Source organism: Mus musculus, chromosome 9 (genome assembly GCF_000001635.26).
Source record: "Mus musculus strain C57BL/6J chromosome 9, GRCm38.p6 C57BL/6J".
Lineage (NCBI taxonomy): Eukaryota > Metazoa > Chordata > Mammalia > Rodentia > Muridae > Mus > Mus musculus.
In genome coordinates this window covers 9,282,730-9,296,604 of record NC_000075.6, presented here as the reverse complement: position 1 = coordinate 9,296,604, position 13,875 = coordinate 9,282,730, and the positions used below count along the sequence as shown (strand labels likewise).

At 40.5% G+C, this 13,875-nt stretch overlaps 1 pseudogene; it reads left to right on the top strand.

Moving 5' to 3' along the window:
- The first annotated feature begins 7,981 nt into the window (after nucleotides 1–7,981).
- On the top strand, nucleotides 7,982–8,274 carry Gm51662 (annotated as a pseudogene).
- Nucleotides 8,275–13,875: the final 5,601 nt, after the last annotated feature.

Here is a 13,875-nt window from a genome sequence, read left to right as displayed (position 1 = left end):
GGGCCATTCTTAGATGCAGTTATTCTGGTTTAATTGATAATCATTATCCTAAACATCCGTTATTACATTTTATGTTATTACATCCAGTAATATTTCCAAAGGTAACGGCTAATACCCCTATAAAGGGAGCCATTGATATTTATACAGATGGATCCAAAACAGGAGTTGGAAGTTATGTAATCAATGAAAAGGCTGTAAGGTTGCAATTTACACCAGGAGCCCCTCAATTGGTAGAATGTTTGGTAGTTTTAGAAGTCTTTAAAAGATTTCCTATGCCCATAAATATTATCTCTGATTCTGTTTATGTAGTTAATGCGGTTCTAGCATTAGAGACTGCCGGAAATTTTAAACAGTCCAGTCCTGTATCTGAAATTTTGATGAAAATACAAAATTGTATTTTGATGCGTGAGCATCCCTTTTATATTCAACATATTAGAGCACATACATCATTACCTGGACCTATGGTTAAGGGAAATGCCATTGCTGACTCAGCCACCAGAGACATGGTTTTTCTATTACAAAGTTCTATAGAAAGTGCAAAAAATTTTCATCAACTTTATCATGTCCCTGCTGCTACATTACGACAAAAGTTTAAGCTCACATGAAAAGAAGCCCGAAATATTGTCCTACAGTGTGGTAAATGTGTAGAATTTGTTAATGCACCTTCCGTGGGTGTTAATCCTCGCGGATTGCGACCCCTAGATGTTTGGCAAATGGACGTCACGCATATCCCATCTTTTGGGAAATTACAATATGTACATGTATCCATCGATACCAGTTCTGGTGTCCTACATGCCTCTCCCTTGACAGGGGAAAAAGCAGTTCATGTCATATCTCACTGCTTAGAGGCTTGGGCTGCATGGGGCAAGCCCCTAGTGTTAAAGACAGATAATGGTCCTGCATATACTTCTTCTAAATTTAGCCAATTTTGCAAACAAATGCAAGTAAAACATATTACTGGATTGCCCTATAATCCACAGGGCCAAGGCATAATTGAGAGAGCCCATCGCACTCTGAAACAATATTTGCAAAAACAGAAAGGGGGAATAGAGGCTATGACGCCAAAGATGGCTCTATCCCTTACAATATTTACTCTTAATTTTTTAAAATTGGATGATGCTGGAAGATCACCAGCTGAAAGGCACGGACAATGGCCTCAATCGCCCAATGAAATGGTCAAATGGAAAAATGTCCTTGATAATAAATGGTATGGCCCGGATCCTATCTTAATCAGATCCCGGGGAGCTATTTGTGTTTTTCCACAGGGTGAAGAAAATCCACTTTGGGTCCCGACGCGACTGACAAGAACCGTGAAAGAGCAAGATGAACCCCAAGATGATTCTCCTGCTCCTGATGATTGAGACCGGGATAAGTATACCTTTGTGGGCCATAGTAAGATCATGGCCAGTACCTTTACCGGTACATTCCAATTCTTCTACCTTGCCTTTATTTTTTGCAACGGAATGTTTTTTGGATGCGCCTTGTGCACGACAAACTCCTCAAGAGCCACGGGTGTATAATAGTACTAGTTTTCATTTGAATTATACACTATGCTTTGTGCATAATGTGGATAAACCTTTTACACCCTGTATATTTTTAAAGAAAAAGATTATCTCTAATTGGGCAGATCCCATTAGCCAAAATAAGGTGAGCTCTGGAGTGTTGTTTAATGCTTTAACGCAAGTTGCTCAAGGAGCGCAATCAGGCTCAGGTGATGTTGAAAATAATATAACTTCACCTATAAACATCACCACTATTATGATAAAGGGAAAGGTGACCATTCCCAAAAGATCACGATGGCCTGTTGGCAATGCTACTGCTATACGCAGCATGCCTTGGTGTCATCCGGACCTCGCATTTCCTATAGTTTTTTCACCTTGTCAATCAAAAATTTTTCCTCGGAAAGAAATAGCAAAGGGTTTTGTCTTGTCACCCCCACTAGATTTTGCTATAATGAACGATAAAGGAGATGCTACAGGGAAAGAAAATATTTGGCCATATTACCAATGGATTTTAAGCAATGAGGCAGGTGCTAGTACCAGTCTGTCAGCCTTTGCATTGCTGACTGGAACCTTTCATGAGATATTGAATGTTTCTGCCACTCTTTCCAATACCTCTACTCATTTAGATAATGTGACAACTAATAGAATTGTCAGAAATATGACTACTTCTCCAGTAGAAGTTTGTGTCAATCCTCCATTTTTCTTTATATTGGCTGAATTTCAAAATAATACAGAATGGTTAGATTGTACAAATGTTACTTGTTTTTTGACGCAATGCTGGAATGGAACCAAATTCTTAGCCTTAGTGGTTCATCTACCAATCTTTGTCCCTGTGCCTGTTGAGGCAGATCCAGAGAAGTTCCCAATAACGAGTCTTATTCGGCAAAAGAGAGGTTTTGGAATCACAGCTGCCATTGTTACAGCCATTGTGGTGTCCGCGGCATCAGCAGTTACCGCAGGAACTGCAATGGCCCATCAAATTAATACTGCTGACACCATAAGTCAGATAGCAGAAAAATCCTCTGAAGCATTGCTTACCCTGCAAAAGGTGGATTCTCATATCGCCTCAGGGTTAATGTTAGTGAATTAGAGAGTGGATATTTTACAACATAATATGGAACGGATGATGGATGTCATACAAATGAGTTGTGTGGCATCCACATCGCATGTGTGCATTACTCCCAATAAGTATATTAATAATTCTTTTATTAAAAGTACAGACCTATCAAATTACCTGAAAGGGAACTGGTCGCAGGAGCTGGAGAGGTTGCAGACGAGACTGCAGATGCAGATCCTGAACCTTAATGGGACCAGAGTGGAACCAGTGACCCTCGGAGACTTTACCTCTTGGTTTACCTCTGCTTTTTCTTACTTTAAGGAATGGGTGGGAGTGATTTTGTTTGGTGCTGCCATATGCTGTGGACTGGCGTTCATGCTCTGGTTGGTATGCAAATTCAGAACCCAACAAAAACGTGACAAGGTAATTATAACTCAGGCACTTTTAGCTATTGAAAACGGCTCCTCCCCTGAAATTTGGTTATCCATGCTCAAGAATTAGTTGGCATCTGAGTTCTCTGCTCTTGCACTCCACGGCACTGAGATGAGAGAGACTCAACGATCATTGATCAGCCCTTGCACATCACTGAGGTTTCCTCATTGCAAGCGATAGAGTGATCATGATTTCACCACCAATTCATTTTTTGGCTGGCCTCTTTTGCAGAGTTCGCCCTAGGTCATTTAGCAGTTATTGTCACACAGCACTGCGGTATCCAGAGACGGGCAACTTTCCTCATGCACAGTCCAACCTAAGACATGGGGCCCGGTGGCGATAGGGTTACCCTATGACGGGTAAGGCTGTGACATTAGAGGAATGACCTAAAACAGGAGCCACGGCAGATGGGCATAATTGCACAGGCCTAGTCCAGCCTCATTTTATTAAAACAAACAGGGGGAGATGTGGGAAGCCACATGTGCCGTTGCTGAGTGGCACTGACTACTGCTGGCCACCACGCATAAGATTGGACAAACAACCAATGTGTACATATGCAGGAAAGTTTTTTGCAAAAACACTGCCTGGCCCAGGCATGATAATGAGGTTCTGTAAGGTACTAAGAGAGTAACCAATCGGATGTGAGACATGCAAATGAGGTATGATAATGAGGCTCTGTGAGGTACTGAGAGAGAGTAGCCAATCAGATGAGGAACATGCAAATGAGGCTTAGTGCATAACCGATCCGGGTATGAGACACGCCTCTCCTAGGCCTATAAAAGCAGCACCAGTTCTGGGCTCGAGGTCTTTTCGCCTCTGCAATCAAGCTCTCCCAATAAACGTGTGCAGAAGGATCCTGTTGCAGTGTCGTTCTTGCTGGTCGAGTCGAGCGCGCAAGAACAGTTCTTTGTTATCTACAGGTTTCTTAAATTGGCTTGGGGTTCCTCTTATAAAAGAGTACAGTTCAGGATTCTGACCACCAAGCTGGAGAAGCAGAGTCTGTGAGGACCCATGTGGCTTGTGAGAACTAAATAGAAATGAGAAGACCGCAGCACAACACTGAGCAGGGTGTGTGACTACAGTCATGTCTCCTAACTTTCTGGCTTGCGTATTTCTCTTGTTTCAAAGGTCAGGCTTTGGAGCACATTGTCTCTGAGGTCTCAAGGTCTGATTCCCTGATACCTCCCTGAACAATTAGGCCACTTGCAGCTCAGCTCCCATGTGTGTGTATTGCTACTCTGACTCAGCATCTGCCTTGACCCATCCACCATTTCCCACTGTTCTGACACCATCTGTTGTCCTCAAATGTCCTGATAGCCCAAGAATGTCCGTTTTACACAAGTGGGTTCTCCTATGTAAGATGAGGCTCTGCATAGGGAAGACATGTTATTAGTAAAGCAGACAAATACATTCATTCTACAATGACATTGTTCTGCTAGAAGGATCTTAATTTGGGGCATGTTACATGGCTCAGTAGATAGAGGTGCCTGCTGCCAAGCCTGAGGCTGTGAGTTTTAACCTCCAGCCTCACATGCTAGAAAAGAGAACTGACCTCTGCAAATTGGTCTCTGACTTTCACATACATTGTGCATTGTGGTATAAAGGTATAAGTACCTGTTTCTCTCTCTCTCTCTCTCTCTCTCTCTCTCTCTCTCTCTCTCTCTCTCTCTCCCTCACAGACACACACACACATCTGCATACACATACAATAAATATATAAATATAAAAATATATAAGTAAAAATGTAAGAAATATTTATCTCAAATTATCTTCTTTAAATTACCCATTATTAAAATTAAATACATTTATTTGTTGTAGTAAGGTTAAAAATTGCATGTAACCCCCCAAAAAATTTGTAGTATAAATCTCATTGAGTACTATCTTTTACTTTCTAATTCTAATTCTTAAAGACTTTTGGAGGGCAATTGCATTCACTGTATGAAATTTGCTTCTGAGAGCAGTAGAAAGACTAAAAAGAAAAGAAATGAGACAAGGTCTCATTATCTACCACTGACTGACCTGAAACTGGCTATTTAGAACAGGCTGGTTTCAAATTCACAAATATATTCTTTTATACACATATAATGTGTTTGTGTGTGTGTGCATGTGTGTACATGTGTGCATGTGTGTGAAGCAGATAAAGCAAGTGATATTTTATAAAATTGTTTCCCAAATCAACAGATTATATTTTTCCATAGAAACTCATGCCTCACCTAGACCTGTGGAAACAAACACTGTAACCCCACAGTAATTTTGCATGAGCACCTGGTACTGCTGTGCTATGTGGAGTTCAGTGTAGCACCAACCTCATTGACTGGCAGAACCTAGAAAAGCTTCCTATTCATCATAACTACCTAACTTGTTCACACCCTATCATTTTATATAACTCAAAATCAAGAAGACTCTAAGATTCCATTCTCTTTATCATTACATCATGCTAATATAAACTCTGTGTCATGCTGGTGATTTCTGCTATATTCACAGGAACCAATTCCATTCCAATCTCACAGAGCCCATGAGAGCTATGGGTATACACCTGTGAAACTGCCCAGTGTTAACCAGAGAGGTGTTAACTAAACACATGCTCTGGCTGAGCCTGACAGATGTGTTTACATACCAACTTTTTACAAGGCCCTGACTAATTCCCAGGGAGCAAGCGCCCTTCCTCAGAGCCAGGGCTCTCTGTAGAGCCTGCCTGTGCTTGTTTTTCAACTCTCTGCACATGTGACTTGGGAAGCTTGTTTATTTATGCTGGGAAACATCATCCGTTTTCCCACTGCAAAGGCTGACTCCACTCTCATGTGAATCTGGGATAGCTAAACTGCCCGTGACCTGGAGGTCCACAAGCTGCCCACTCCCCAGCATCTCCCAGCCTAGCATCTCCTCTGTCACCTCTCATTTCCTGTCCTACATCCTCCTTCCCTGTCTTCTCAGTGTGGTCCAAACTTCCCTACTGCTCCTTATTCCTCCTATTAGTGCTTTATTAGCACATACAAAATATGCCCAATACCTGATTCAATTTGACATTTGTACACACATGTAATATACTTTCACCATATGTTCCCTGTATTATTCTCTCCTACCCGGATCCCACTCCTGAACTCTCTCCTCTTCATTACTAGTCTCCTTCGTAATTTTATGCCTTTCATTGTCAGCTAATGAGTTCAATTATGATTACTTATAGGTATATGGGTGTGGAGTTAGTTGCAGGAGCTTGAACAACTTACCAGTGAACACTATGTTTCTCGACACCCTAGAAATACTGTGTATAGGTCTTTAGTGATGGCTGGCTCTTGTATAGATTTTGGATGTGCAACATGATATTTTGATATATTTAAACATATGAATGTTTACTATAATCAAACATTGTCTCAGACAGTGAACCCTTTGTGTGTGTGTGTGTGTGTGTGTGTGTGTGTGTGTGTGTGTGTGTATGTCTGGGATAAGAACACTTACCTTCTACTGTCTGGAAAATTCTCAGTCCATAGTCATACCGACTCATCTGTAACTAGTCAGGATATTGAGAGAGTACCCATTGAGTTGGATAAACTCTTCCAGTCTCCCAGACCAAATAGAAACACAAATTTGTTAAGCTCCCCCACCCCTGTATCACCCATTCTCCACCCCCAGGGCCAGAGGTGAGGAACAGGAACAATGAACAAGGCTCACCCAGTGCTACTCCCAGACGCTCTCTCCACAGCCGCTTACTGACTTAGGTTTAATTAGTTCTGGGACAGAGTTGGAGGCGTTGGTTTGGACAGATGTTAAAGTTCACAATAAAGTAGACAATGCAGATCGCAATCTGGGCTGAATAGTTCTGCTCTTTCATTACAACATCACATTTGCATGTGATGAGCCATCTCCTGGATTTTGTTGCTGAGAACAAACTTTCATACACTAAGAAAACAAAGAATGTGAAGTTCTTTCCTGGAAACATCATCTCCTGCTGGTTGATTATTTATAAAACCTTTGCGTACTGAGAAGACAGAACCCAACATGGTGACACATGACCGAGATCCTAAGACTAAGGAAGCCACAGCAGAAATACCACAAAGAGTTTGAGGTCATCCTTTGCTATGGAGTGAAATTTAGGTCAACCTGGGCTACAGAAAGAGACTCTGACTCAAAAATACAAAAACAAATTCTAAAATTATGATAAATTTTATAATTGATTTAATATGGGGTAAACACTAGAAGTGGTTTCTATAGTAAGGTACATGGACTTTGGATTTTGGTGCAACAAAACAGAGCCTACTTTCCTGCATGTTCTAATCAAATAAGAGTAATTATGAGCCAGGCATGACAGTGCATACCTGTCACCCCAGCACTTAGGAATGGAAGGCAGAAAGATCAGAAGTTCAAGGTCATCTTCAGCAACATGAGTCCAGCCTGAGCTACAGGAGATACTGCATATATTGAAGTAAATCTCTGCATTAAAAGATACCCGAGGACACATTTTCTGCTTAATGCTACCAAGTGTTTTAGCATTTTCAAATTTTCCAAAGTGTATCTTAACTAAAGGAGACTCATGCTGAATTCCTTCTAAAGCTACATGGAACATGTATTGTGATTTGGGAGTTGAGCAGATACCACCTGTACCAAGCTGTTTCGACTGTGATATTGAAACTAACTCAGTTAAAATCCTTATCTTCCCTTTTTCATCTAGAGAATCATCAAGACTACCAACAGTCTAGAATTAAATTCATTCAGGTGTAGAGATTCTGTCCTACCCTCTCACTGATATGAAATACCTATGCAGTGGTCAGAATCTTAAACATGGTGCCAGCAGATTTTCAGAGACTTTCCCTTTGTGTTTAGAATGGTGTATATCTGTTGGGTGTCATGAGGAGGGTTCCAGGTGGTGTGAGGGCTCACTCAGGTCAATTCTAGTGTCATCTGTCTCTTGAACCCCACAACTTTTACTGAAATGCTGCTGAGCAAAGTGGTGCACTATATTCAGAGCAAGGAATTCTGGGATTATCTCATGGGTATGCAATTTTGGGGTGTACCAACTGGGGACTCGCCATTGCTGCTATCAATGATGTGAAGAAGTATCCAGAGTGTAATACAACTTGGAAATTGGCTTATGTTTGCATGTATGTAACACATGAAGTAGCTCTGCTCATTCAGGGAGGACAACTCATCGACTATGAGATGATAAGCAAGCATCTGCAAAGCAGTGCTTCGAACAACTCTTCAAGGGGACAGCACCCTGGCCACTGCAGCCAAGGCCCAGATGACATCAGCATAGTCTTACTAAGGGAATGTGGAATCTACCTCTAGGAACTATGCTAACATTATGCAATAGCCAACTCTCTGCTGACTTCTCTGTTGTAGTCTAAGAGTTGCCCCACAAACCACACAAACACTGATCTCAGTCAGACAATGATGACTTGTTGAATGCACACCTTAATACTGATAGAACAGGACCATAGCTCAGACAGGGCTAAGCCATGGCATTGGCCATCTTTCTCTGTCAGCTTATAAAGGAAAAATACAAACAACAAAAACAAAAATCAAAAAAAAAAACAAACAAAGACAAAAACAAACAAACAAAAAACACAGGGAGTTCATACGCAGGCACAGGAAGTGCTCCCGGTGGTCAACTCTGACTCAAGTCATTTTACAAATAACAGTTCATATTGACCTTTTAATTTATGGGTCCTACATAAAGGTTTGCTGTATTTCTTTTTTTTTTTAATTCTGAACAAATTTTTTATTAGATATTTTCTTCATTTACATTTCAAATGCTATCCTTTAAGTCCCCTATACCCTGCCCCTGCCCTGCACCGCAAACCACCCACTCCTGCTTCCTGACCCTGACATTACCCTGTACTGGGGCATATAATCCTTGTAAGACCAAGGGCCTCTCCTCTCAACAATGGCCAACTAGGCCATCTTCTGCTACATATGCATCTAGAGACACTAGCTCACAGGGTGCTGGTTAGTTCATATGGCTGTTCCTCCTATAGGGTTACAGACCCCTTCAAAAATTTGGGTACATTCTATAGCTCCTCTGTTGGGGGCGCTGTGTTCCATCCAATAGATGACTGTGAGTATTTGCCAGGCACTGACATAACCTCACAAACGACAACTATATCAGGGTCATGTCACAAAGTCTTGCTGGCATTTGTAATAGTGTCTGCATTTGGTGGCAGATTATAGTATGGATCTCCAGGTGGGGCACTCTCTGCATGGTCATTCCTTCCATTTCAGCTCCAAACTTTGTCTTTCTAACTCCTTCCATGGGTATTTTGTTCCCCATTCTAAGGAGGGACAAAGTATCCACACTTTGGTCTTCCTTCTTCTTGAGTTTCATGTGTTTTGCAAATTGTATCTTGGGTATTCTAAGTTTTTGGGCTAATATCTACTTATCAGTGAGTGCATATCATGTGTGTCCTTTTGTGATTGAGTTAGCTCACTTAGAATGATAAACTCCAGATCCATCTATTTGCCTAAGATTTCATAAATTTATTGTTTTTAATAGAGGATTAGTACTCAATTGTGTAAATGTACCACAGTTTCTGTTTCCATTCCTCTTGTGAGGGACATCTGGGTTCTTTCCCACTTCTAGCTGTTACAAATAAGGCTGCTATGTACATACTGGAGCATTTGTTCTATTTACAAGTTGGAATATGTTCTGGATATATGCCCAAAAGAGGTATTGCTGGATGCTCCTGTAGTACTATGTCCAATTTTCTGAAGAACCGCCAGACTGATTTCCAGAGTGGTTGTACAAGCTTGCAATCCCACCAGCAATGGAGGAGTGTTCCTCTTTCTCTTCATCCTTGCCAGCATCTGTTGTCAACTAAATTTTTGATCTTAGACATTCTGAATGGTGTGAGGTGGAATCTCAGGGTTCTTTTGATTTGCATTTCCCTGATGAAGGATGTTGAACATTTTTCAGGTGTTTCTCAGCTATTCGATATTCCTCAGTTGAGAATTTGTTGTTTAGCTCTGTATGCCATTTTTTAATGGGGTTATTTGATTTTCTGGAGTCCAGCTTCTTGAGTTTTAATATATATTGGATATTAGTCCCCTACCTGATTTTTTTAATGGATCTTTCATTATTTATAAGTTCTTTTTTTTTTAATTAGGTACTTTCTTTATTCACATCTCCAGTGCTATCCCAAAAGTCCCCCACACCGTCCCCCACCCCCGCCCCCACTGCCTCACCCACCCACTCCGACTTCCCTGCCCTGGAGTTCCCCTGCACTGAGGCATATAAAGTCTGCACGACCAACAGGCCTCTCTTTCCACTGATGGCCTACCAGGCTATCCTCTGATACATATTGATACATATGCAGCTAGAGACATGAGCTCCGGGGGGCACTGGTTACTTCATATTGTTGTTCCACCGATAGGATTGCAGTTCCCCTCAGCTCCTTGGGTACTCTCTCTAGCACCTACCTGATTTTGGATTGATAAATATCCTTTCACAATCTGTTGATGAACTTTTTGTCTTATTGAGAGTGTTTTTTGCCTTACAGAAGTTTTGGCATTTTATGAGGTCCCATTTGTCAATTCTCGATCTTACAGTACAAGCCACTGTTGTTCCTGTTCAGTAATTTTTCCCCTGTGCCCATATCTTCAAGGATTTTTCCCCACTTTCTTCTCTATAAGTTTTAGTGTCTCTGGTTTTATGTCGAGTTCCTTGATCCACTTAGACTTGAGCTTTGTACACGGATATAAGAATGGATCAATTCACATTCTTCTACATGATAACCACCAGGTAAGCCAGCACCATTTGTGGAAAATGCTGTCTTTTTTTCCACTGGATGGTTTTAGCTACTTTGTCAAAGATCAAGTGACCATAGGTGTGTGGGTTCATTTCTGGGTCCTCAATTCTGTTCCATTGATCTACCTGTCTGTTGCTGCACCAATACCATGTAGTTTTTTATCACAATTGCTCTGTAGTACAGCTTGAGGTCAGGCATGGTGATTCCCCTACAGGTTCTTTTATTGTTGAGAACAGTTTTTGCTATCCTAGGTTTTTGTTATTCCAGATGAATTTGTAAATTGCCCTTTTCTAACTCAATGAAGAATTGAGTTGGAATTTTGATGGGGATTGCATTGAATCCATAGATTGCTTTCGGCAAGACAGCCATTTTTGCTATATCAATCCTGCAAATTTATGAGCATGGAAGATCTTTCCATCTTCTGAGATCTTCTTTGATTTCTTTCTTCAAGACTTGAAGCTCTTATCATACAGATCTTTCACTTCCTTAGTTTGAGTCACACCAAGGTATATTATATTATTTGTGACTATTGTGAAGGGTGTTTCTTTCTCAGACCGTTTATCCGCTGTGTAGAGAAAGGCCACTGATTTGTTTGAGTTAATTTTATGTCCAGCTATTGCACTGAAGCTGTATATCAGGTTTAGGAGTTCTCTGGTGGAATTTAGGGACACTTATATATACTATCATACCCTCTACAAATAGTCATATTTTGACTTCTTCCTTTCCAATTGGTATACCCTGCATTTCCTTTTGTCTAATTCCTCTGACTAGGACTTCAATTACTATAGGTAGGGAGAAAGTGGGCAGCCTTGTCAAGTCCCTGATTTTAGTGGGATTGCTTCAAGTTTCCCTCCATTTACTTTGATATTGGCTACTGGTTTGCTGTATATTGTTTTTATTATGTTTAGGTGTGGGCCTTGAATTCCTGATCTTTCCAGGACTTTTATCATGAAGGGGTGTTGGATTTTGTCAAATGCTTTCTCAGCATCTAATGAGATGATCCTGGGATTTTTGTCTTTGAGTTTGGTTATATAGTGGATTACATTGATGGATTTCCATATATTAAACCATCCCTACATCCCTGGGATGGAGCCTATGTGATTATGATGGATGATTGTTTTGACATGTTCTTGAATTCTGTTTGTGAGGATTGTATTGAGTATTCTTCCATCGATATTCATAAGGGAAATTGGTCTAAAGTTCTCTTTCTTTGTTAAATCTTTGTATGGTTTAGGTATCAGAGTAATTGTGGCTTCATAGAATGAATTGGGTAGAGTACCTTCTGTTTCTATTTTGTGGAATAGTTTGAGGGGAGTTGGAATTAGGTCTTCTCTGAAGGTCTGATAGAACTCTGCACTAAACCCATCTGGTCCTGGGCTTTTTTTGGTTGGGAGACTATTAATAACTGCTTCTATTTCTATAGAGGAAATGGGACTGTTAAAGTCATTAATATAATCCTGATTTAACTGTGATCCCTGGTATCTGTCTAGAAAATTGTCAATTTCATCCAGCTTTGTCAGTTTTGTTGAGTATAGCCTTTTGGAGTAGGATCTGATCATGTTTTGGATTTCCTCAGGATCTGTTGTTATGTCTCCTTTTTCATTCCTGATTTTGTTAATTAGGATACTGTCCCTGTGCCCTCTAGTTAGCCTGGCTAAGGATTTATCTATCTTGTTGATTTTCTCAAAAAAAAAAAAAAAAAAAAAAAAAAAAAAAAAAGCTACAGGTTTCCATGATTCTTTGTATAGTGCTTTTTCTTTCCACTGGGTTGATTTCAGCCCTGAGTTTGATTATTTCCTGCCTTCTTCAGTGAATTTGCTTCCTTTTGTTTAGAGCTTTTAGGTGTGCTGTCAAGCTGCTAGTGTATGTTTTCTCTAGTTTCTTTTTGGAGGCAATCAGGGCTATGAGTTGTCTTCTTAGGACTGCTTTCATTGTGTCCTATAAGTTTGGGTATGTTGTGGCTTTTTTTTTTCTTCTTTTTTTTTATTAGATATTTTCTTTATATACATTTCCTTGTTTTTGTTTTTTGTTTTGTTTTGTTCTCTTTTTGGTTTTGGTTTTTTGAGACAGGGATTCTCTGTATAGCATGGCTGTCCTGGAACTCACTTTGTAGACCAGGCTGGCCTCAATCTCAGAAATCTGCCTGCGTCTGCCTCCCAAGTGCTGGGATTAAAGGTGTGGGCCACCAATGCCAGGCTAAATTCATTGTTTTTAAAAGATGGGTACTACTCCATTGTGTAAATGTACCACATTTTATGTATCCATTCCTCTGTACTCCATTGTGTAAATGTACCACATTTTATGTATCCATTCCTCTGTTGAGGGACATCTGGGTTCTTTCCTGCTTTGGCTATTATAAATAGGGCTGCTATGAACATGTGTCCTTATTACCACTTGGAACATCTTCTGGGTATATGCCCAGGAGAGGTATTGCTGAAGCTACTGGTTGTATTATGTCCAGTTTTCTGAAGAACAGCCAGACTGATTTCCAGAGTGGTTGTACAAGTTTGGAATCCCACCAGCAATGGAGGAGAGTTCCTCTTTCTCCACATCCTCACCAACAACTGCTGTCACCTGAATTTTTGATCCTAGCCATTCTGACTGGTGTGAGGTGGAATCTCAGGGTTGTTTTGATTTGCATTTCCCTGATGATTAAAGATATTGAACATTTTTTCAAGTGCTTCTTGGCCCTTCGGTATTCCTCAGTTGAGAATAATTTGTTTATCTCTGTACCCCATTTTTAATGGAGTTATTTGAATTTCTGGAGTTCAGCTTCTTGAGCTTTTGTATATATTGGAGATTAGTCCCCTATCAGATTTAGAATTGGTAAAAATTCTTTCCCAGTCTGTTGGTGGCCTTTGTTCTTATTGACAGTATCTTTTGCCCTATAGAAGCTTTGCCATTTTATGAAATCCCATTCAGCTATTCTTCATCTTATAGCACATGCCATTGCTATTCTGTTTAGAAATTTTTCTTCTGTGCCCATACCTTCAAGGCTTTTCCCCACTTTCTCCTCTATAAATTTCAGTGTCTCTGGTTTTATGTAGAGTTCTTTGATCCACTTAGACTTGACCTTAGTACAAGGAGATAAGAATGGATCAATTCACATTCTTCTACATGATAACTGCCAGTTGTGCCAGCACCA